The following is a 27,502-nucleotide window of genomic DNA, read 5'->3' as shown; positions in this document are numbered from 1 at the left end:
GCTGAAGGACACCTACGGGTGCGGGAATTCTCGCTACATTGAAGACCCATTGGTTGCCTTCGGCTGTTGTTTGCTCTATGGTCGGGTGGTTGTCGCTTTGACATATTCACCATTTCCTTTCTCAATTTTATTGTGCATAGTCAAGAGAATGAATGCATAAATACGTACATCTAGTCAAGAGAAGTAATACATACATGTACCTAGGAGAATGTAGACATAAATACATGCACCTAGGGGTATAGGGGAGGGTTGAGATCTCACAAAACATGTTTAACCCCGCCGCATTTTTGCGCCTGTTCCAAGTCAGGAGCCGCTAGTCTTTGTTAGTCTTGTATGTTTTTTTAATTTTAGTTCATTATATGTTTTGGAGTTTAGTGTGACGTCCATTTTCAATGAACTAATACACAATTTTATTTAAGGGCCAGCCGAGGACCACCTCCGGGTGCGGGATTTTCTCGCTGCGTTAAAGACCCATTGGTGGCCTTCGGCTGTTGTCTGCTCTTTGGTCAGGTTGTTGTCTTTTTGACATATTTCCCATTTTCATTCTCAATTTTACCTAGTCAAGGGAATGTAGGCATAAATACGTGCACCTATAGCTAGTCAATAGAATGAAGTTATGAATACATGTACATAGTCAAAAGAAGGAAGGCATAAATACGTGAACCGGTGTAAAATTTATTGTCTGTGCGTAATCAGGATCACGAAGTCATAAATACCTGTACTTTGTCAGATTTTGTTAATTTGTTAGATCATAGATCAATTTCAGTTTGAATTAAATATGTTCTCCAAACGTTGTTAGTTTTTTTTTTCTTTTTTTTTCTTTTTTTAGTTTTCCTGAATTTGTTTTCCTGAAAGAATTAACTTTCACATGTATGCTGTTTCTATATTTTCATTAATTTTTAAGAAAAAAAATTCCTTACCTTGACTTCTGTATATATTTGTGTTACAGTGTATTATTTTTCCTGATATTTTGTCCATCAAATTAGTGTATTTTAACAATTGCTGTGAAAATTAAGATCTGTTAACCAATCAGCTAAATGTGGTTTTCTATTGGTTTAAATGACAATAGTACAATAATCAATACATCTCATCAAACAAATAATTAAAGTCAGCATTATAGTTAGAGGAAAATATTATCTATCATTAATGTCGGACGTCGAAATCTAAGCAAAGAGAAATTGAAAAGAAACGATAACAGGTGTGATAACAAGTTTTAACCAGCATTTAATTTAGATCGGTTTCATGAACGGTCTTTTCCTAGACGTTAAAACACAGAACTAAATTTAATTCTTGAAATTACCCATCAAAATAATCTGCATACAATGTGGTAAACCGATTATCAGACAATAATTATGTTTTTTTGTCAGCTATCAGACCCTGTCTTATGATGTTGTCAAGTGTAAGTGCCTGTTAATATGTTATTGCCAGTTGTCATATTAACCTGACTTTACTATGTTACTGGTTGTCATCATATCCTATCAATACAGTCTTTTTCAGTTGGCAGAATGTCTTTACTGGGTTGTCAGTGGCTGTCTAAACTGTGTTGATAGTTGTTATTCCAAAACTATACCATGTCTTTACTGGGTGTTCAATTACTGTCTATACTGTGTAACTTCTTATCATATCCTGTCAATACAGTGTTTTCAGTTGGCAGACTGTTTACACTCGGTTGTCAGTGGCTGTCTATACTGTATTGATGGTTGTCAGTCCAAAACTATACTATGTCTTAAACTTTCCTGGATTATCAGTGGCTGTCTTTACTGTGTTGATAGTTGTCAGTCCAAAACTATACTATGTCTTTACTGGATTGTCAGTGACTGTCTATACTGTGGTGATGGTTGTCAGTCCAAAACTATACTATGTCTTTACTGGATTGTCAGTGGCTGTCTATACTGTGTTGATAGTTGTCAGTCCAAAACTATACTATGTCTTAACTGGATTGTCAGTGACTGTCTATACTGTGGTGATGGTTGTCAGTCCAAAACTATACTATGTCTTTACTCTATTGTCAGTGACTGTCTATACTGTGTTGATAGTTGTCAGTCCAAAACTATACTATGTCTTTACTTGGTTGTCAGTGACTGTCTATAATGTGTGGGTATTTTATACCTTTCCATACTGTGTTGGTGGTTGTCAGAATACCAGAATTAATGTGGAGGTTTCCCTAAGTAGATCAATAAGTTTGTCATTGCTTTATCTGGGGTACCAATTTCAATCCGCAATTCAAAATTAATCGAAACTTTCTCAAATTCTTATAACATTAAAGGTACTAAATTTACTGCAATAGATATGTATGGCCGTTTCAGAATCTAAAGGACTATAATTGTATTGCTCGTACCCTACAATAAGCATAACGTCACGGCATTGGTCGAATTTCCATTGTTAAAAACGTATTAAACCAATCATAACGTTTTTGTGTAAACTTTTAAAATACTACCCAGTATGCATATGATGAAGACATAATCTTTCAATCAGTTTAATTGAAGTCTGGAGCTGGCTTGTCAGTAACTGCTAGTAGTCCTTTGTTAATTTATGTATCATTGTCATTTTGCATAGTTTCTTTTGTTACCTTTTCTGACATCGGACTCGGACTTCTTTTAAACTGAGTTTTACTGTGCGTATTGCTATGTGTTTCTTTATTCTACATTGGCTAGAGGTATAGAGGGTGGGTTGAGATCTCACAAAACATGTTTAACCCCGCCGCATTTTCGCGCCTGTTCCAAGTTAGGAGCCTCTGGCCTTTTTTTAGTCTTGTATGTTATTTTAATTTTAGTGTGACGTCCATTTTCACTGAACAAGTACACAATTTTATTAAGGGGCCAGCTGAGGACCACCTCCGGGTGCGGGATTTTCTCGCTGCGTTGAAGACCCATTGGTGGCCTTCGGTTGTTGTCTGCTCTTTGGTCGGGTTGTTGTCTCTTTGACATATTCCCCATTTCCATTCTCAATTTTGTTTTTATCAAATTCTGAAATGACAAATTTATGTTACTTTCCATGATGTTCGAGGCTTAAACCTTTGAAAATCCAAAACCTAAACCAAACGTTGAAGTGATGATAAAACCAGAAAGACCAAATGCGAAGTCGACCAAACCGGACAAAAATGCGGGCTTTGCATAAGAGAAATAAATACATTCCGGAATTGAAAAGGATTTCAAAAAGTTTGAAACAACAAATTTCAATACAAAAATATCCGTATTTACATATTAGTACTGAGAATTATTGGCTACCAAGAAGGTGATAACCTCGCGGAACTGCATTTCACCGGCAGGCTTAATTTATATTTGTTCATAACAAAATTGATCAAATAAAAAATAAATGAAGCAAGATTTTGCTATTCCTAAGTCTCGATAATTAAGGTTTTACATATATTAAATCAAGTTAAGACACGGCTGTTTCCGGCAATCTCTGCATAACAAAAAAACTTTACTAGTAACACATCTAGGTTAATCTTACATCTTGGAATTATTCCGCAGTGTATATAGTAACTTATTAAAATGAAGAAAGTTTGATTAATGGTTTTGTCTCAATTTCTTTTATTGACGTATACCACACATCTTCTCCCATTGATATTTATAATCGTTTAATGCCTAGGGTTCGGTTTAGTAAAGAATTATTCATTATCGAAATTTTCTTACAATCATCATAATAACATAATCGGAAATCTTCTTTCTGTTAATCGTAATTGAATTGAAAGTTTTTCTTAGGATTGGCGTAAATTTAATTCGACTCACCCGATGAATGAATATGATTGTGGATGTTTTGGTATAATCCAATTTTCTGAAAAATTCTAGATTGACATTAACCTCTTCCAGACTTTTAAATTATCTAAATCTATTTTTCGTACATTTTTTCATAGTATACTTTCTCCTGTTTTGTGAATTTTTTCCCATGCAATATCAGGGATTCTTGAGGCGTTTATGATATGAATGCGAACTGTTACGGTAGTGTGCAGATATGACAAACTCTATGTCATGCCAAATATAACGGGTGTGCTCACAGTTCAGTTGATGAAATGGAACCATAAGAGAGAGAGACGAAAGATAATAGAGGGATATCAAACTCATATGTCGAAAATAAACAGACAACGCCATGTCTAAAAAAAGAAAAAAAGACCAATAGACAAACAATAGTACACAAAACACATAGAAAAAAACAGACTAAGCAACACGAACCCTAACAAAAACTGGGGTGATAACAGGTGCTCCGGAAATTATTAAAGGTAAGCAGATCCTGCTCCACATGTGACACCCATAAACCTGATATAGAAACGTTTCATAAAAGTTCTACACTCAAAATTATTTAAACAACTGTTCAAAGATCTTCATGATTTTTTTTTTGGAGCATGCAAAACTCTCCTATTTTCTTTGGTTGGTCTTAAATGAAACTTAACTGAATTAGGGACGACATCAAAAGTTCAATGAAGGATACAAAACTTAATTCACATAGTTTTTTCACTGACCCCCCCACCCCCCTCTTAACTTAATTTGGGAAAAATTGATTGACCCATATGGATATATGTAAAAATCAATGTCGGATAGCCAAATCTTGCAGCCGTTCAACCCCCCACCCCCAAACTATTTGAATTAAGTTTTTTTATCTTACATTGATCTTTTGATGTCGTCCCTTACCATGATCAATATATATGTCGTGTACATTTTATTATTTTGTACAGGTTATTACTTGTACAAAAACTTTGTATGAGTAATTACTTGTATGATGCCATCATACAAGTAATTACCTGTACAAATATAATTGTACCAGTAATTACTTGTACAATTTCTGATGAGAAAAAGATAATAACTTGTACAACACAATATCTTTGAGTTGTATGTGCTTCTACTTTGATCTATTAGGTTAAATCTATAATTCCAATATATGATATTACATTTGCAACTTTTTTTCATGATTTATTTTCGAAATGAATTGTGGAAGGGTTTTATTCTATTTTTGCTTTTAAAGACTTTGTCACTTTGCACTAGTAGTCAGTATTTAAGTGGCAACAAGCTGTTAAGCTAAATTTGCTCAATATCTCATGCTAGGTTATGTTGTTACTCTGCGTTTGTCGTGTGTCTGAATAATAATACTAAATTATAAAAAAGAAGATGTGATCCAATTGCCAATGAGACAACTCTCCTCAAGAACCCAAATGACCGTGATAGAAAGAACTATTGGTCACCACACGGTCTTTAACAATGAACAAAGCCCATTCCGCAAAGTCAGCTTAAAAAGGTCCTGAAATGGCAAATGTAAAACAATTCAAACGAGAAAACTAACGGCCTTATTCATGTACAAAATGAATGAAAAAAATATGTAACACATCAACAAGCGACAACCATTAAATGACAAGCTTGGTACAGGCACATACATAATTTGGCCCGGGTTAAACATGTTAACAGGATCCCAACCCTCCTCTAACCATGGACAGTGGTGTAACATTACAACATAGGGAACGAACTATGAAAATCAGTAAAAAGAGGCTTAACTCATCCGATGGATACAATCAGAAATACTACACAGAGTGGACATGGGTACATGTATATCCCATACAACAACAAAAATAAATACCCACTGAATACATGTTTCAAAAAAAGAAAAGAAAAACAAACTTAATATAGATTTCGAAAATGCATACTCTCTATGATAAGAAAAAAAATTAAGAGTTCTACGGAACCCAGTGTCTCGCCCACTTTTTATGTAAATCGCAGGCTCAACAAAAACTAGTAAAAAAATCAATAAAAATATTCCTCTCGATACTATCTTTTGATTGCAAGAAGCTTCAGTCCAAGTTTGGTAAAAATCTAGGATAGTTTAAGAAAGTAATTAGAATTTAAAAAAAAAAAAACCAGAGAGTGAATGTAAGTCCATTTATAAGTAAAATACGGAAAAATGTAACAAATTCACTTATGGATACTATCGTAATCTCATAAACAAGCTTCTGTACATGTTTGGTAGAAATCCACGACAGTTTAAGAAAGTAATTAAAATTTTTAAAACTTTAACCATAGAGCAAAGTAATGTGTCCCGGCAGAAAAACTAAGTCCATTTACAAGTAAAATACTGACAAACAGGAATTGAATTATTACAAGATTTACTTCTGGATACTATCTCATGATCATAAACAAACAAATAAATAAATACGAGAAAACAGTAAAAGAAAAATAATACCAACAATGAAACATTTTGTTTAAAGCAAAAGTGGAAGCACATACAACTCAAAGATATTGTGTTGTACAAGTTATTATCTTTTTCTCAACAAAAATTGTACAAGTAATTACTGGTACAATTATATTTGTACAGGTAATAACTTGTATGATGGCATCATACAAGTAATTACTCATACAAAGTTTTTGTACAAGTAATAACCTGTACAAAATAATAAAATGTACACGACATATATAATTTTCTTTACTGATAAGTAAACATGATATGCAAGCGTTTTATGACAGTTTCACACTCTCAAAGACCTTTAAACAACTGTTCAACGAACTTCATGATAAGACTAATTTAAAAGGTTAATGGAATAATACCTTGACCTTCCAATTTTATTTTTTAGGAGCATGCAACAGGAAACTGTTACAAACCATTTGTTTTGCCTTAAAAGAAACTGCACATAATTATAATGAACAATAATTTAAAAAAGAAATATATTTTGTAAACAAAAATTCATCTTTCGTACCGATTGTCAGTTTTCTACCGTAAATCGGTGGTTCTCTTAGGGCACTCTGTCTAAAAAAATATATAAATGTGATTGCAATTGAGACAACTCTCCAAGACCTAATGACGTAATAGTGGTAGATTATAGAATTGCATACATTAATCATGGTTTATAGCTATAGACGAGTTGATTATTCCCAGCTGTTAAATGGTGTTGTTGACTTTTCTTAACCCGTTTCTGCATAATTCGTTATTCGACATTAAATATCGATTAAGAGGTCACAAAATTGTACAAATTGGTCTTCTTAGATTTGTTTAACGTAATATTTTATACTATATCATTCAGTATAGATTTCACATTTAATAACCATTTTGATTGCATATTTCCTGAACAATTCATTTCATACAGTAACTTATACATAATACTAGACAGTTTAGAATCATTCGAAAGTAGTTTTACCCAAAAATTAAGTATACATAGTTTTACATGTATGTCTAGTGGATATCTACCTGTTTCGCCGTACACCATGAAGTTTGGCGTTGATCTTCGGACAGAGAGCACCTTCTTAAAAAAATTCAAGTGCACCGTTTCCAATATGTCTAATTTTTCATATTCCCAAATTTCGCTCCCGTATAAAAGTATAGGATCAATTAAAGAATCAAATAGCTCAAGCTGTAGATCTACTAGAATAGATATATTCCTAATCTTTCTATATAGAGCATAAAGTGCTTTCTGTCCTTGTTCTGCTTACTTCTTTTTCGTTATTACAAATTTCCCATTTTAGTTTAAAAGCAAACCAAGATAGGGGTACGACTCCACTCTTTCAATAATTGAACCATATAGTTTAAAATTATCCATCATAACGTAGTTTCTTTTAGAGAATACCATCACTTTAGTTTTTTCAACATTTACTGAAAGTTTCCAAATATTACAATATTGTTCAAATACATCTAAACACTTTTGCAGTGCTGTTGCTGATTCAGCTAATATTATTGTATCATCAGCATACAATAGAATAAATAACAACAAAAACATATTCAGGTGTTCTAAAGATTTTTGTGATACGGTTTGGAGTCCTGATATACCATTTTCACGGAAAAAAGTCTCAAGGTCCGAAAGAAATACAGAAAATAAGAAAGGAGATAAATTTTCCCCTTGACGAACTCCGACTTCACATGGAAAAAACCCTGATAACTCACGGTTTGATGTCCTACGAAGATTCTTATACTAACTATTTGATTGATAAGGAGAATAAAATAATTATCACAGAGACTGCAATGTCGAATTCCTCACAAATCATTTTGTGTTATTACACGTGTATAGCAAACTGCATAACATGAGATTCGTGGTATAATCGCAATTGAAACCAGCATCAAAGTTTAAGTACAACGTTAAAATATGCTATCGTTTTATTAAATTGTACATGATTTCACTTCGACTTATTGAACTACAATTAGTTAAACAAGATTATCATGTGGAAAACTCGCGTCATTTCCAGATCTAAAGTTATTGATTGATTAATTGGATGGCTGCTTACATGGTTATTTGGTTGTTGGTATAATTCCAGTGGCAAATATTCCATGCATATATAGGACGGGAAAACATATTCGACTATCAGTTTTAACACAAACACACACAGGAAAAACGAGTATATACATTAGCAACTATAAGTCACCATACGACCTTCAAGGATGAGCAAACCCCATACCGCATAGCAACTTACAAACAAAAGACTTAATCTAAGCAAAAAGGGGTTTTCATGCTAAAAAAAATACAATAATGGGACTGCAATCATAATTGGATCATTATATGGTAAAATACAAGATTTAAGGTTACATATCCAAGTTCAAGTCATAGTAACTAAAAATGTATAGATATTATGGAAACTGGTTTTTGGATACAAAATTAACAAGAGGGCACACGCTGAAATGTCTCGCGTTTTTTACTGACCATTGCCATTATGCTGATAGTCCTAAGTATAGAGTTTTACCACAAGTATCACATAAACTTAACATGATCCAAGAAAATGAGGTCAAGGTCAGATAAACCAAAACGGGAAATACATGTACACCTTACAATCATTCATTACACTAAATATACTTGACCTATTGCTTATAGTGTCTATGGAACAGACTTAACCAGGAAAACTAAACATTGACCAATGAACCATGAAAATAAGGGCAAGGTCAGATGAACCATGCCAGACAGACATCTACACCTTACAATCAATATATGCATTAATTATAGTTGACCTATTGCTTATAGTATCTAAGAAACACACTTAACCATGAAAATAAGGTCAAGGATAGATGATACATGTGTCAGACAAATATATACACCTAACAATCATTGGGTGTTTTTTTTTTTTGCGCAAATGAAATATATTAACCTTGTGGCGCAAATGAAAGATTGTATTTTGTAAATATTGGCGCAAATGCAATGCGCCCTGAGGCCCACTATTTCTTAACCGCAAACATATTTCACCTGTATTTTATCGGCAGATCAAAAGATGTAGGCATTACAGAAATAAACCGTTTCTAATGGTAATTTAATTCAAATTTTACACGCAGTTGTAGATGACCTAATATTGTGTTTTAAGGACAATTTAGTGTGAATTCAATTATTCAATTAGCATGCGCGTAGCTACGTTTACGTCAAAACGCCCGGGCGTACACTTGAATTTTGAAGAAAAAAAAAATTAATCAAAAGAAAATAAAAAGAACTTGTTAGAAGCACATCAGCTTTATAATTTTTTCTTCATTGGCTTGTAATTGCGGATCAAATTTACTTTTCAGCCAAATGGTATCATATTATACACTAATTTTGTTTATTTTCTGTCAACTGTGAGTTCTATACTCATTTCCCTTTTGTTTAAAGCACGTCCTCATCTTCGGAGATTCGTTTTGTGGTTTACAGTTTTGTCAAGCCTGTGACATATTTATGACGCCAAAGCAAGACAATTATAGCAATCCTTAATTTCGTCGACGTGTCAATATTTAAGTTCAGTATGTTAAACTTTTTTTTTAAATAACAATAACTTTGCCAAACCTTTGTGAAAATTTACGGAAGTTGAACAGAAACTCTTTGTGGTCAAATGAGTAAACTGACTGAGAGCATAATATTGTTTATGCAGTAAATTTTCCCGTGTTTTACGGACAAAATAAACAGGTACTAATATTAATAGTTACTAGAACACACCCGTGATATCGCGGGTCCGTGACTGAATTAAAGTCTATACCTATGCGCAAGCCTTATTTTAGTATTAGTATTGTCATTTGATAAAGTCATGCCGATTAAAAGAATTAGATACACAGTTTTCTCTGCTTTCAAATCTTTCTGTTTGAACCCGTCGAACTGGAACTTATCAATTATTGATAATATTAATTATTTGGAAAACAAAAGGTCCTGGAATGGAGTAATTTTTAATCAACAGCATTGTCCTATATTAGTTATAAATAAAGTTGAATTTTTTGATTCGCTGTTTTACGTCATGCCCGCTAACAAATTGAAAACTGTACCTATACGCCTTATTTTAGTCCAGATTTTTAGTATTCGTATTGTTAACTTAGAAAGTCTAACTGATTAAAATACTACAATAGGTAACAATTTGACAATTAAGTAGTGTCAACCCTGTTACAATAGGTAACAATTTGACAATTAAGTAGTGTCAACCCTGTGATTATGACCCGTGTAATACTATATAGCATATTAATCCTGAATACACCGTTTGGTGGTGCGCCTGTCAGATGCGGAACGTACAGATAAGGTAATCGGTAACAGGTGAATATACTATTGGTATCGGTATCGGACTCGACCCGGAACTTCTTTAATTATTGGCAATATTAATTACGTGGAAAACAAAAGGGCCTGGAGTGGTGTAATTTTTAATCTACACCTTTGTACTATATTAGTTATATATAAAATTGAATTCTTTGATTCGTCGTTTTTACGTGATGACGGCTGACAAATTGGACCTCATAATTTTAGTATTATAGATAGTCTGTGGTTAACATTTTTTACACAACAAATTCTTTGTCAAATCGAATTAAATGAAAATTTAGCAGAATGCAAGCACTTTTTTAATATTTTTGTTTGAAGCAAAGTTTTGAAAGTACATTTGTTTATTCATTTTTCAATATGATACTGACAGATTGAATGACTTTTAAAAAAAAATTAAAAATGCATAAACCTTCATAGTTTGTCACGAAACTTGGACCGGAACTAATATTCCAGAGCAAGAAAAAATGTCTAAAGAAAATGTTCGATTTAAAAAAAAAATCCTGTAATGGACTGAAAAACAGATTCACTTTTTGCGGGGGAAATCCCAGACGGGAACCAGGGTTCCACAGAACCTTTTACGATATCTAGTATTGCACCTGAACATATCTGAAGATTTATTATTACATGTTCATTTACGAAATCTAGACACAAAAAATGTTGTTTTTTTGTTCGCGTGCTTTACCCCACGGCTCTTTTTAAATATTTTAAAGTTACTGGTTTTGACATTTTATGTAAATCCAATTACCATTATATTTCAAATGAACAAAATGGATAATTTAACATAAATAATAAACAATTTAGAATCTAAGTATGTTGCTACTGATGAGTTTTTAATAACAGGAATGGTATCCATTCTTGATAACTCGTTGGTTTCCGGCGATTTAACTCCCTAACTCTAACACACTACCAGCAATTGTTTGACATGGATCCGTTTGGGGTCCTCGGATCCCTTGCCAAGGTTCGGGCGTACACGTAAAAATGATATAGCCACGCCACTGATTAGATAGTTAGTTTAAGTGGACATTAGAAAAGAACAAGTCATATTTACTTGAGGAAATGGTACAAAGTGTTTAAGCTGTCAAACCATTATTTATTTGCAATGAAATGGTAAGTATTTTACTTCAAAGACGACACGGTAATATATGATACTGTTACGGTATTGCTTTTGTGTTTATATTATTTAAAAAAAAAATATACTTGTACCTTTTAAAATGGTGGCGTTTATAATTTATTATAATTATTTGAGAAATTTTAAGCTTAATTCGAAATATTGAAATTTTTATATTCAAATATTTTACAATAAATTACCATTATTACAATAATATCATGGCAAGGAATCATTGTTTTGAAAATCTTACAAATTAAACAATACATGTATATGAAAAAATACATGTTTAACCAAATGTAGCTTGAAATCATTATAATCGATATACAAATATGGTCAATTTTACGGCTTTATGTTAAAAAAAAATCCGCCAATTTAAATCAAACCCTAAAGGGTGAACAGAAGTATTAAAACATGGTCAAGTCCGGTCAGAATGTGAAGGTTAAATACAACTTGAATGTCCCTTTCGTCTGGACATTCGCAAACAAATTTCTGAGAGGTCCGTAAGTGTCCTTTTGCTAGAAAAAAAATCCGCAAAAAGATGTAAAATTTGCAATTGTATGTGATATTGTATTCAACGGCAATCTAAGGCCCAGATGAACATACATATAAACACTTTTGCACTTTTTCTTAAAATATATTAAACTGACTCTTTGATATATATATATCACTTTCGATATTTATATTTTAATTATCTTATCTTTTTCATTTAGGGTTGGTTTATGGTAAGACATTTGCCGACTTCACTCCATTTAAAAATCCTGCATACTGATATATAGAGTTCTACAAATGTACATTACTTCTTACACAGTCGTATAGGGGTAAATTCAGTAAATAAATATACGTCATCAGGGACCGCCCATTTAGGGGAGAGCTTTCTGTCTAAAAGTGAAGTCATGTGCTCTTCTGATTGGTGGATAATGTTTGTAATAAATATTTTTTGGTAGTTGGATCAAAATTAGAGTTGAAAAAAAAAAAAAAAAAAATGCTGAATGTACTAATTTTTTTCCCTACAGGGTTGAAAAGTTATAAGTGTCAGTATAGGAATTCAGTGCGAATCTACATTGTTTGTAAACAAGGCCATGTGAATGCCCAAAAATGCCGCATGACCCTATGTTTTTATTGTTGCAAAAGATAGGGCTACATTTGTACTTTCATGAATGATATATGAAAGTTTTTAATTTCTAAAGGTAAATCAGGTATAAATTTATTCCCACACGTAGATTAGCATTAAAGTCTAAAGTCAATGGGAGATTTTTTACTGAATTTACCCCTATAGGAAAATATGCACTTTTTCACTGTACTTGTTCAAGGCCACACAATAATCACAAAACTTATTTCCTGTAAATGTTAATGTAATGAAAGGATTTTGGAACCATTTGAAGTTGTTTTTTACACAAATTTCTATCTTTAACTGCGGCTATCCAGGATGCACTCTGTGTACTGTGAGAGAAGCATGGAGAATATGGTAAAAATCAGTTTTTGTGTCCAGATTAAAAGAAACAATAGAAATTACACTTGAGAGTTATGATATCAATGAAATGCATGAATATTCTCCCCATTTACATCACATTCTGCACATATTTCTCCTCATAATGTCTAAAATCATATGAAAAAAATGGATTACCTCCCTTTGACATAGTGTGTTTTTTTTTAGCTGTGTTCCTCATGTTAAGTTGTAGAACAAGTGGTAATTAAGCACTTTTCTAGTATTTTAACACTCAAATAATCTGACCGCATGAATGTATTCATTTATTTTTACATAACGCGTTGCGATTCTTTATTTAAAGAATATACTAGACAACTTTTCATGCTTACATGTCCTTCATCTATGAAACAAGAGTTTAAATGTTTGTAATTGGATTTTTATGTTAAATGATTGCTTTTAAATATTCTAAATTGTTACTTTAATCTCCCAAATGTAAAGTTTGGTCATACCTAATCTTATTTTTTCATATTTGGCACTTTTTTCTACTTCAGTTCTGGCTGTCTAGTTTTGGCGAAGAACCCATCCTGATGTTGGGGTAACATGAATTTCTGCAGAGTGATTGTCAATGACATTTTGTGAAATTTACAAGTAATTAAAACACAGATTTAGTATAATGAAACATAATTGTTGATTTATTTGGTATGAAACTGCTTAAAAAAGCCTTTGAAAAATCTTTTTGTGGTCTTTTCATGGTATTTAATCAAAAACTTCCATATAAGGAAAAAACTAACTAAGAGTACACCAAGACTTTAGTTTCTAGATGTACTTGCAATACTGGTCAAAGCAAACACAGAAAACAATTCACATTTATTAAACATAGTATTTTACATCATTCTTTCAAAAACAGTCAAGGCGCAACTTTATATAAAAAATATACATCAGCCGCAGTATGGGCTGTAGTATAAATTTTGCTCTATCTTAATAAATTTAGCATTTATGAAGGTTGTATTGAAACTGGAACTTGAAAATTGGATACATTACATGTTTATTACAAAAAAGTTGGAAAAGAAGTAAAAAAGTCCCTTATAGGGGTAAATTCAGTAAATAAATATACGTCATCAGGGACCGCCCATTTAGGGGAGAGCTTTCTGTCTAAAAGTGAAGTCATGTGCTCTTCTGATTGGTGGATAATGTTTGTAATAAATATTTTTTGGTAGTTGGATCAAAATTAGAGTTGAAAAAAAAAAAAAAAAAATGCTGAATGTACTAATTTTTTTCCCTACAGGGTTGAAAAGTTATGGGTGTCAGTATAGGAATTCAGTGCGAATCTACATTGTTTGTAAACAAGGCCATGTGAATGCCCAAAAATGCCGCATGACCCTATGTTTTTATTGTTGCAAAAGATAGGGCTACATTTGTACTTTCATGAATGATATATGAAAGTTTTTAATTTCTAAAGGTAAATCAGGTATAAATTTATTCCCACACGTAGATTAGCATTAAAGTCTAAAGTCAATGGGAGATTTTTTACTGAATTTACCCCTATAGGAAAATATGCACTTTTTCACTGTACTTGTTCAAGGCCACACAATAATCACAAAACTTATTTCCTGTAAATGTTAATGTAATGAAAGGATTTTGGAACCATTTGAAGTTGTTTTTTACACAAATTTCTATCTTTAACTGCGGCTATCCAGGATGCACTCTGTGTACTGTGAGAGAAGCATGGAGAATATGGTAAAAATCAGTTTTTGTGTCCAGATTAAAAGAAACAATAGAAATTACACTTGAGAGTTATGATATCAATGAAATGCATGAATATTCTCCCCATTTACATCACATTCTGCACATATTTCTCCTCATAATGTCTAAAATCATATGAAAAAAATGGATTACCTCCCTTTGACATAGTGTGTTTTTTTTTAGCTGTGTTCCTCATGTTAAGTTGTAGAACAAGTGGTAATTAAGCACTTTTCTAGTATTTTAACACTCAAATAATCTGACCGCATGAATGTATTCATTTATTTTTACATAACGCGTTGCGATTCTTTATTTAAAGAATATACTAGACAACTTTTCATGCTTACATGTCCTTCATCTATGAAACAAGAGTTTAAATGTTTGTAATTGGATTTTTATGTTAAATGATTGCTTTTAAATATTCTAAATTGTTACTTTAATCTCCCAAATGTAAAGTTTGGTCATACCTAATCTTATTTTTTCATATTTGGCACTTTTTTCTACTTCAGTTCTGGCTGTCTAGTTTTGGCGAAGAACCCATCCTGATGTTGGGGTAACATGAATTTCTGCAGAGTGATTGTCAATGACATTTTGTGAAATTTACAAGTAATTAAAACACAGATTTAGTATAATGAAACATAATTGTTGATTTATTTGGTATGAAACTGCTTAAAAAAGCCTTTGAAAAATCTTTTTGTGGTCTTTTCATGGTATTTAATCAAAAACTTCCATATAAGGAAAAAACTAACTAAGAGTACACCAAGACTTTAGTTTCTAGATGTACTTGCAATACTGGTCAAAGCAAACACAGAAAACAATTCACATTTATTAAACATAGTATTTTACATCATTCTTTCAAAAACAGTCAAGGCGCAACTTTATATAAAAAATATACATCAGCCGCAGTATGGGCTGTAGTATAAATTTTGCTCTATCTTAATAAATTTAGCATTTATGAAGGTTGTATTGAAACTGGAACTTGAAAATTGGATACATTACATGTTTATTACAAAAAAGTTGGAAAAGAAGTAAAAAAGTCCCTTATAGGGGTAAATTCAGTAAATAAATATACGTCATCAGGGACCGCCCATTTAGGGGAGAGCTTTCTGTCTAAAAGTGAAGTCATGTGCTCTTCTGATTGGTGGATAATGTTTGTAATAAATATTTTTTGGTAGTTGGATCAAAATTAGAGTTGAAAAAAAAAAAAAAAAAAATGCTGAATGTACTAATTTTTTTCCCTACAGGGTTGAAAAGTTATGGGTGTCAGTATAGGAATTCAGTGCGAATCTACATTGTTTGTAAACAAGGCCATGTGAATGCCCAAAAATGCCGCATGACCCTATGTTTTTATTGTTGCAAAAGATAGGGCTACATTTGTACTTTCATGAATGATATATGAAAGTTTTTAATTTCTAAAGGTAAATCAGGTATAAATTTATTCCCACACGTAGATTAGCATTAAAGTCTAAAGTCAATGGGAGATTTTTTACTGAATTTACCCCTATAGGAAAATATGCACTTTTTCACTGTACTTGTTCAAGGCCACACAATAATCACAAAACTTATTTCCTGTAAATGTTAATGTAATGAAAGGATTTTGGAACCATTTGAAGTTGTTTTTTACACAAATTTCTATCTTTAACTGCGGCTATCCAGGATGCACTCTGTGTACTGTGAGAGAAGCATGGAGAATATGGTAAAAATCAGTTTTTGTGTCCAGATTAAAAGAAACAATAGAAATTACACTTGAGAGTTATGATATCAATGAAATGCATGAATATTCTCCCCATTTACATCACATTCTGCACATATTTCTCCTCATAATGTCTAAAATCATATGAAAAAAATGGATTACCTCCCTTTGACATAGTGTGTTTTTTTTTAGCTGTGTTCCTCATGTTAAGTTGTAGAACAAGTGGTAATTAAGCACTTTTCTAGTATTTTAACACTCAAATAATCTGACCGCATGAATGTATTCATTTATTTTTACATAACGCGTTGCGATTCTTTATTTAAAGAATATACTAGACAACTTTTCATGCTTACATGTCCTTCATCTATGAAACAAGAGTTTAAATGTTTGTAATTGGATTTTTATGTTAAATGATTGCTTTTAAATATTCTAAATTGTTACTTTAATCTCCCAAATGTAAAGTTTGGTCATACCTAATCTTATTTTTTCATATTTGGCACTTTTTTCTACTTCAGTTCTGGCTGTCTAGTTTTGGCGAAGAACCCATCCTGATGTTGGGGTAACATGAATTTCTGCAGAGTGATTGTCAATGACATTTTGTGAAATTTACAAGTAATTAAAACACAGATTTAGTATAATGAAACATAATTGTTGATTTATTTGGTATGAAACTGCTTAAAAAAGCCTTTGAAAAATCTTTTTGTGGTCTTTTCATGGTATTTAATCAAAAACTTCCATATAAGGAAAAAACTAACTAAGAGTACACCAAGACTTTAGTTTCTAGATGTACTTGCAATACTGGTCAAAGCAAACACAGAAAACAATTCACATTTATTAAACATAGTATTTTACATCATTCTTTCAAAAACAGTCAAGGCGCAACTTTATATAAAAAATATACATCAGCCGCAGTATGGGCTGTAGTATAAATTTTGCTCTATCTTAATAAATTTAGCATTTATGAAGGTTGTATTGAAACTGGAACTTGAAAATTGGATACATTACATGTTTATTACAAAAAAGTTGGAAAAGAAGTAAAAAAGTCCCTTATAGGGGTAAATTCAGTAAATAAATATACGTCATCAGGGACCGCCCATTTAGGGGAGAGCTTTCTGTCTAAAAGTGAAGTCATGTGCTCTTCTGATTGGTGGATAATGTTTGTAATAAATATTTTTTGGTAGTTGGATCAAAATTAGAGTTGAAAAAAAAAAAAAAAAAAATGCTGAATGTACTAATTTTTTTCCCTACAGGGTTGAAAAGTTATGGGTGTCAGTATAGGAATTCAGTGCGAATCTACATTGTTTGTAAACAAGGCCATGTGAATGCCCAAAAATGCCGCATGACCCTATGTTTTTATTGTTGCAAAAGATAGGGCTACATTTGTACTTTCATGAATGATATATGAAAGTTTTTAATTTCTAAAGGTAAATCAGGTATAAATTTATTCCCACACGTAGATTAGCATTAAAGTCTAAAGTCAATGGGAGATTTTTTACTGAATTTACCCCTATAGGAAAATATGCACTTTTTCACTGTACTTGTTCAAGGCCACACAATAATCACAAAACTTATTTCCTGTAAATGTTAATGTAATGAAAGGATTTTGGAACCATTTGAAGTTGTTTTTTACACAAATTTCTATCTTTAACTGCGGCTATCCAGGATGCACTCTGTGTACTGTGAGAGAAGCATGGAGAATATGGTAAAAATCAGTTTTTGTGTCCAGATTAAAAGAAACAATAGAAATTACACTTGAGAGTTATGATATCAATGAAATGCATGAATATTCTCCCCATTTACATCACATTCTGCACATATTTCTCCTCATAATGTCTAAAATCATATGAAAAAAATGGATTACCTCCCTTTGACATAGTGTGTTTTTTTTTAGCTGTGTTCCTCATGTTAAGTTGTAGAACAAGTGGTAATTAAGCACTTTTCTAGTATTTTAACACTCAAATAATCTGACCGCATGAATGTATTCATTTATTTTTACATAACGCGTTGCGATTCTTTATTTAAAGAATATACTAGACAACTTTTCATGCTTACATGTCCTTCATCTATGAAACAAGAGTTTAAATGTTTGTAATTGGATTTTTATGTTAAATGATTGCTTTTAAATATTCTAAATTGTTACTTTAATCTCCCAAATGTAAAGTTTGGTCATACCTAATCTTATTTTTTCATATTTGGCACTTTTTTCTACTTCAGTTCTGGCTGTCTAGTTTTGGCGAAGAACCCATCCTGATGTTGGGGTAACATGAATTTCTGCAGAGTGATTGTCAATGACATTTTGTGAAATTTACAAGTAATTAAAACACAGATTTAGTATAATGAAACATAATTGTTGATTTATTTGGTATGAAACTGCTTAAAAAAGCCTTTGAAAAATCTTTTTGTGGTCTTTTCATGGTATTTAATCAAAAACTTCCATATAAGGAAAAAACTAACTAAGAGTACACCAAGACTTTAGTTTCTAGATGTACTTGCAATACTGGTCAAAGCAAACACAGAAAACAATTCACATTTATTAAACATAGTATTTTACATCATTCTTTCAAAAACAGTCAAGGCGCAACTTTATATAAAAAATATACATCAGCCGCAGTATGGGCTGTAGTATAAATTTTGCTCTATCTTAATAAATTTAGCATTTATGAAGGTTGTATTGAAACTGGAACTTGAAAATTGGATACATTACATGTTTATTACAAAAAAGTTGGAAAAGAAGTAAAAAAGTCCCTTATAGGGGTAAATTCAGTAAATAAATATACGTCATCAGGGACCGCCCATTTAGGGGAGAGCTTTCTGTCTAAAAGTGAAGTCATGTGCTCTTCTGATTGGTGGATAATGTTTGTAATAAATATTTTTTGGTAGTTGGATCAAAATTAGAGTTGAAAAAAAAAAAAAAAAAAATGCTGAATGTACTAATTTTTTTCCCTACAGGGTTGAAAAGTTATGGGTGTCAGTATAGGAATTCAGTGCGAATCTACATTGTTTGTAAACAAGGCCATGTGAATGCCCAAAAATGCCGCATGACCCTATGTTTTTATTGTTGCAAAAGATAGGGCTACATTTGTACTTTCATGAATGATATATGAAAGTTTTTAATTTCTAAAGGTAAATCAGGTATAAATTTATTCCCACACGTAGATTAGCATTAAAGTCTAAAGTCAATGGGAGATTTTTTACTGAATTTACCCCTATAGGAAAATATGCACTTTTTCACTGTACTTGTTCAAGGCCACACAATAATCACAAAACTTATTTCCTGTAAATGTTAATGTAATGAAAGGATTTTGGAACCATTTGAAGTTGTTTTTTACACAAATTTCTATCTTTAACTGCGGCTATCCAGGATGCACTCTGTGTACTGTGAGAGAAGCATGGAGAATATGGTAAAAATCAGTTTTTGTGTCCAGATTAAAAGAAACAATAGAAATTACACTTGAGAGTTATGATATCAATGAAATGCATGAATATTCTCCCCATTTACATCACATTCTGCACATATTTCTCCTCATAATGTCTAAAATCATATGAAAAAAATGGATTACCTCCCTTTGACATAGTGTGTTTTTTTTTAGCTGTGTTCCTCATGTTAAGTTGTAGAACAAGTGGTAATTAAGCACTTTTCTAGTATTTTAACACTCAAATAATCTGACCGCATGAATGTATTCATTTATTTTTACATAACGCGTTGCGATTCTTTATTTAAAGAATATACTAGACAACTTTTCATGCTTACATGTCCTTCATCTATGAAACAAGAGTTTAAATGTTTGTAATTGGATTTTTATGTTAAATGATTGCTTTTAAATATTCTAAATTGTTACTTTAATCTCCCAAATGTAAAGTTTGGTCATACCTAATCTTATTTTTTCATATTTGGCACTTTTTTCTACTTCAGTTCTGGCTGTCTAGTTTTGGCGAAGAACCCATCCTGATGTTGGGGTAACATGAATTTCTGCAGAGTGATTGTCAATGACATTTTGTGAAATTTACAAGTAATTAAAACACAGATTTAGTATAATGAAACATAATTGTTGATTTATTTGGTATGAAACTGCTTAAAAAAGCCTTTGAAAAATCTTTTTGTGGTCTTTTCATGGTATTTAATCAAAAACTTCCATATAAGGAAAAAACTAACTAAGAGTACACCAAGACTTTAGTTTCTAGATGTACTTGCAATACTGGTCAAAGCAAACACAGAAAACAATTCACATTTATTAAACATAGTATTTTACATCATTCTTTCAAAAACAGTCAAGGCGCAACTTTATATAAAAAATATACATCAGCCGCAGTATGGGCTGTAGTATAAATTTTGCTCTATCTTAATAAATTTAGCATTTATGAAGGTTGTATTGAAACTGGAACTTGAAAATTGGATACATTACATGTTTATTACAAAAAAGTTGGAAAAGAAGTAAAAAAGTCCCTTATAGGGGTAAATTCAGTAAATAAATATACGTCATCAGGGACCGCCCATTTAGGGGAGAGCTTTCTGTCTAAAAGTGAAGTCATGTGCTCTTCTGATTGGTGGATAATGTTTGTAATAAATATTTTTTGGTAGTTGGATCAAAATTAGAGTTGAAAAAAAAAAAAAAAAAAATGCTGAATGTACTAATTTTTTTCCCTACAGGGTTGAAAAGTTATGGGTGTCAGTATAGGAATTCAGTGCGAATCTACATTGTTTGTAAACAAGGCCATGTGAATGCCCAAAAATGCCGCATGACCCTATGTTTTTATTGTTGCAAAAGATAGGGCTACATTTGTACTTTCATGAATGATATATGAAAGTTTTTAATTTCTAAAGGTAAATCAGGTATAAATTTATTCCCACACGTAGATTAGCATTAAAGTCTAAAGTCAATGGGAGATTTTTTACTGAATTTACCCCTATAGGAAAATATGCACTTTTTCACTGTACTTGTTCAAGGCCACACAATAATCACAAAACTTATTTCCTGTAAATGTTAATGTAATGAAAGGATTTTGGAACCATTTGAAGTTGTTTTTTACACAAATTTCTATCTTTAACTGCGGCTATCCAGGATGCACTCTGTGTACTGTGAGAGAAGCATGGAGAATATGGTAAAAATCAGTTTTTGTGTCCAGATTAAAAGAAACAATAGAAATTACACTTGAGAGTTATGATATCAATGAAATGCATGAATATTCTCCCCATTTACATCACATTCTGCACATATTTCTCCTCATAATGTCTAAAATCATATGAAAAAAATGGATTACCTCCCTTTGACATAGTGTGTTTTTTTTTAGCTGTGTTCCTCATGTTAAGTTGTAGAACAAGTGGTAATTAAGCACTTTTCTAGTATTTTAACACTCAAATAATCTGACCGCATGAATGTATTCATTTATTTTTACATAACGCGTTGCGATTCTTTATTTAAAGAATATACTAGACAACTTTTCATGCTTACATGTCCTTCATCTATGAAACAAGAGTTTAAATGTTTGTAATTGGATTTTTATGTTAAATGATTGCTTTTAAATATTCTAAATTGTTACTTTAATCTCCCAAATGTAAAGTTTGGTCATACCTAATCTTATTTTTTCATATTTGGCACTTTTTTCTACTTCAGTTCTGGCTGTCTAGTTTTGGCGAAGAACCCATCCTGATGTTGGGGTAACATGAATTTCTGCAGAGTGATTGTCAATGACATTTTGTGAAATTTACAAGTAATTAAAACACAGATTTAGTATAATGAAACATAATTGTTGATTTATTTGGTATGAAACTGCTTAAAAAAGCCTTTGAAAAATCTTTTTGTGGTCTTTTCATGGTATTTAATCAAAAACTTCCATATAAGGAAAAAACTAACTAAGAGTACACCAAGACTTTAGTTTCTAGATGTACTTGCAATACTGGTCAAAGCAAACACAGAAAACAATTCACATTTATTAAACATAGTATTTTACATCATTCTTTCAAAAACAGTCAAGGCGCAACTTTATATAAAAAATATACATCAGCCGCAGTATGGGCTGTAGTATAAATTTTGCTCTATCTTAATAAATTTAGCATTTATGAAGGTTGTATTGAAACTGGAACTTGAAAATTGGATACATTACATGTTTATTACAAAAAGTTGGAAAAGAAGTAAAAAAGTCCCTTATAGGAAAATATGCACTTTTTCACTGTACTTGTTCAAGGCCACACAATAATCACAAAACTTATTTCCTGTAAATGTTAATGTAATGAAAGGATTTTGGAACCATTTGAAGTTGTTTTTTACACAAATTTCTATCTTTAACTGCGGCTATCCAGGATGCACTCTGTGTACTGTGAGAGAAGCATGGAGAATATGGTAAAAATCAGTTTTTGTGTCCAGATTAAAAGAAACAATAGAAATTACACTTGAGAGTTATGATATCAATGAAATGCATGAATATTCTCCCCATTTACATCACATTCTGCACATATTTCTCCTCATAATGTCTAAAATCATATGAAAAAAATGGATTACCTCCCTTTGACATAGTGTGTTTTTTTTTAGCTGTGTTCCTCATGTTAAGTTGTAGAACAAGTGGTAATTAAGCACTTTTCTAGTATTTTAACACTCAAATAATCTGACCGCATGAATGTATTCATTTATTTTTACATAACGCGTTGCGATTCTTTATTTAAAGAATATACTAGACAACTTTTCATGCTTACATGTCCTTCATCTATGAAACAAGAGTTTAAATGTTTGTAATTGGATTTTTATGTTAAATGATTGCTTTTAAATATTCTAAATTGTTACTTTAATCTCCCAAATGTAAAGTTTGGTCATACCTAATCTTATTTTTTCATATTTGGCACTTTTTTCTACTTCAGTTCTGGCTGTCTAGTTTTGGCGAAGAACCCATCCTGATGTTGGGGTAACATGAATTTCTGCAGAGTGATTGTCAATGACATTTTGTGAAATTTACAAGTAATTAAAACACAGATTTAGTATAATGAAACATAATTGTTGATTTATTTGGTATGAAACTGCTTAAAAAAGCCTTTGAAAAATCTTTTTGTGGTCTTTTCATGGTATTTAATCAAAAACTTCCATATAAGGAAAAAACTAACTAAGAGTACACCAAGACTTTAGTTTCTAGATGTACTTGCAATACTGGTCAAAGCAAACACAGAAAACAATTCACATTTATTAAACATAGTATTTTACATCATTCTTTCAAAAACAGTCAAGGCGCAACTTTATATAAAAAATATACATCAGCCGCAGTATGGGCTGTAGTATAAATTTTGCTCTATCTTAATAAATTTAGCATTTATGAAGGTTGTATTGAAACTGGAACTTGAAAATTGGATACATTACATGTTTATTACAAAAAAGTTGGAAAAGAAGTAAAAAAGTCCCTTATAGGGGTAAATTCAGTAAATAAATATACGTCATCAGGGACCGCCCATTTAGGGGAGAGCTTTCTGTCTAAAAGTGAAGTCATGTGCTCTTCTGATTGGTGGATAATGTTTGTAATAAATATTTTTTGGTAGTTGGATCAAAATTAGAGTTGAAAAAAAAAAAAAAAAAATGCTGAATGTACTAATTTTTTTCCCTACAGGGTTGAAAAGTTATGGGTGTCAGTATAGGAATTCAGTGCGAATCTACATTGTTTGTAAACAAGGCCATGTGAATGCCCAAAAATGCCGCATGACCCTATGTTTTTATTGTTGCAAAAGATAGGGCTACATTTGTACTTTCATGAATGATATATGAAAGTTTTTAATTTCTAAAGGTAAATCAGGTATAAATTTATTCCCACACGTAGATTAGCATTAAAGTCAATGGGAGATTTTTTACTGAATTTACCCCTATAGGAAAATATGCACTTTTTCACTGTACTTGTTCAAGGCCACACAATAATCACAAAACTTATTTCCTGTAAATGTTAATGTAATGAAAGGATTTTGGAACCATTTGAAGTTGTTTTTTACACAAATTTCTATCTTTAACTGCGGCTATCCAGGATGCACTCTGTGTACTGTGAGAGAAGCATGGAGAATATGGTAAAAATCAGTTTTTGTGTCCAGATTAAAAGAAACAATAGAAATTACACTTGAGAGTTATGATATCAATGAAATGCATGAATATTCTCCCCATTTACATCACATTCTGCACATATTTCTCCTCATAATGTCTAAAATCATATGAAAAAAATGGATTACCTCCCTTTGACATAGTGTGTTTTTTTTAGCTGTGTTCCTCATGTTAAGTTGTAGAACAAGTGGTAATTAAGCACTTTTCTAGTATTTTAACACTCAAATAATCTGACCGCATGAATGTATTCATTTATTTTTACATAACGCGTTGCGATTCTTTATTTAAAGAATATACTAGACAACTTTTCATGCTTACATGTCCTTCATCTATGAAACAAGAGTTTAAATGTTTGTAATTGGATTTTTATGTTAAATGATTGCTTTTAAATATTCTAAATTGTTACTTTAATCTCCCAAATGTAAAGTTTGGTCATACCTAATCTTATTTTTTCATATTTGGCACTTTTTTCTACTTCAGTTCTGGCTGTCTAGTTTTGGCGAAGAACCCATCCTGATGTTGGGGTAACATGAATTTCTGCAGAGTGATTGTCAATGACATTTTGTGAAATTTACAAGTAATTAAAACACAGATTTAGTATAATGAAACATAATTGTTGATTTATTTGGTATGAAACTGCTTAAAAAAGCCTTTGAAAAATCTTTTTGTGGTCTTTTCATGGTATTTAATCAAAAACTTCCATATAAGGAAAAAACTAACTAAGAGTACACCAAGACTTTAGTTTCTAGATGTACTTGCAATACTGGTCAAAGCAAACACAGAAAACAATTCACATTTATTAAACATAGTATTTTACATCATTCTTTCAAAAACAGTCAAGGCGCAACTTTATATAAAAAATATACATCAGCCGCAGTATGGGCTGTAGTATAAATTTTGCTCTATCTTAATAAATTTAGCATTTATGAAGGTTGTATTGAAACTGGAACTTGAAAATTGGATACATTACATGTTTATTACAAAAAAGTTGGAAAAGAAGTAAAAAAGTCCCTTATAGGGGTAAATTCAGTAAATAAATATACGTCATCAGGGACCGCCCATTTAGGGGAGAGCTTTCTGTCTAAAAGTGAAGTCATGTGCTCTTCTGATTGGTGGATAATGTTTGTAATAAATATTTTTTGGTAGTTGGATCAAAATTAGAGTTGAAAAAAAAAAAAAAAAATGCTGAATGTACTAATTTTTTTCCCTACAGGGTTGAAAAGTTATGGGTGTCAGTATAAGAATTAAGTGCGAATCTACATTGTTTGTAAACAAGGCCATGTGAATGCCCAAAAATGCCGCATGACCCTATGTTTTTATTGTTGCAAAAGATAGGGCTACATTTGTACTTTCATGAATGATATATGAAAGTTTTTAATTTCTAAAGGTAAATCAGGTATAAATTTATTCCCACACGTAGATTAGCATTAAAGTCAATGGGAGATTTTTTACTGAATTTACCCCTATAGGAAAATATGCACTTTTTCACTGTACTTGTTCAAGGCCACACAATAATCACAAAACTTATTTCCTGTAAATGTTAATGTAATGAAAGGATTTTGGAACCATTTGAAGTTGTTTTTTACACAAATTTCTATCTTTAACTGCGGCTATCCAGGATGCACTCTGTGTACTGTGAGAGAAGCATGGAGAATATGGTAAAAATCAGTTTTTGTGTCCAGATTAAAAAAAAACAATAGAAATTACACTTGAGAGTTATGATATCAATGAAATGCATGAATATTCTCCCCATTTACATCACATTCTGCACATATTTCTCCTCATAATGTCTAAAATCATATGAAAAAAATGTATTACCTCCCTTTGACATAGTGTGTTTTTTTTTAGCTGTGTTCCTCATGTTAAGTTGTAGAACAAGTGGTAATTAAGCACTTTTCTAGTATTTTAACACTCAAATAATCTGACCGCATGAATGTATTCATTTATTTTTACATAACGCGTTGCGATTCTTTATTTAAAGAATATACTAGACAACTTTTCATGCTTACATGTCCTTCATCTATGAAACAAGAGTTTAAATGTTTGTAATTGGATTTTTATGTTAAATGATTGCTTTTAAATATTCTAAATTGTTACTTTAATCTCCCAAATGTAAAGTTTGGTCATACCTAATCTTATTTTTTCATATTTGGCACTTTTTTCTACTTCAGTTCTGGCTGTCTAGTTTTGGCGAAGAACCCATCCTGATGTTGGGGTAACATGAATTTCTGCAGAGTGATTGTCAATGACATTTTGTGAAATTTACAAGTAATTAAAACACAGATTTAGTATAATGAAACATAATTGTTGATTTATTTGGTATGAAACTGCTTAAAAAAGCCTTTGAAAAATCTTTTTGTGGTCTTTTCATGGTATTTAATCAAAAACTTCCATATAAGGAAAAAACTAACTAAGAGTACACCAAGACTTTAGTTTCTAGATGTACTTGCAATACTGGTCAAAGCAAACACAGAAAACAATTCACATTTATTAAACATAGTATTTTACATCATTCTTTCAAAAACAGTCAAGGCGCAACTTTATATAAAAAATATACATCAGCCGCAGTATGGGCTGTAGTATAAATTTTGCTCTATCTTAATAAATTTAGCATTTATGAAGGTTGTATTGAAACTGGAACTTGAAAATTGGATACATTACATGTTTATTACAAAAAAGTTGGAAAAGAAGTAAAAAAGTCCCTTATAGGGGTAAATTCAGTAAATAAATATACGTCATCAGGGACCGCCCATTTAGGGGAGAGCTTTCTGTCTAAAAGTGAAGTCATGTGCTCTTCTGATTGGTGGATAATGTTTGTAATAAATATTTTTTGGTAGTTGGATCAAAATTAGAGTTGAAAAAAAAAAAAAAAATGCTGAATGTACTAATTTTTTTCCCTACAGGGTTGAAAAGTTATGGGTGTCAGTATAGGAATTCAGTGCGAATCTACATTGTTTGTAAACAAGGCCATGTGAATGCCCAAAAATGCCGCATGACCCTATGTTTTTATTGTTGCAAAAGATAGGGCTACATTTGTACT

The 27,502-nt window shown here is 31.6% G+C and overlaps 1 long non-coding RNA gene across 1 annotated transcript; it reads left to right on the top strand.

Annotated features, from left to right (window-relative positions):
- Positions 1-12,822: 12,822 nt before the first annotated feature.
- On the top strand, positions 12,823-26,830 carry LOC139503870 (uncharacterized). The gene is made up of 9 exons (XR_011659209.1): positions 12,823-13,617; positions 15,219-15,315; positions 16,918-17,014; positions 18,617-18,713; positions 20,316-20,412; positions 22,015-22,111; positions 23,253-23,349; positions 24,943-25,039; positions 26,634-26,830. It is a non-coding gene; the product is annotated as an uncharacterized lncRNA (long non-coding RNA).
- Positions 26,831-27,502: the final 672 nt, after the last annotated feature.

This window comes from Mytilus edulis, chromosome 14 (assembly GCF_963676685.1).
Source record: "Mytilus edulis chromosome 14, xbMytEdul2.2, whole genome shotgun sequence".
Taxonomy (NCBI): domain Eukaryota; kingdom Metazoa; phylum Mollusca; class Bivalvia; order Mytilida; family Mytilidae; genus Mytilus; species Mytilus edulis.
Note: the sequence above shows the minus strand (reverse complement) of the source record. Positions and strands in the feature narration are given on the sequence as shown.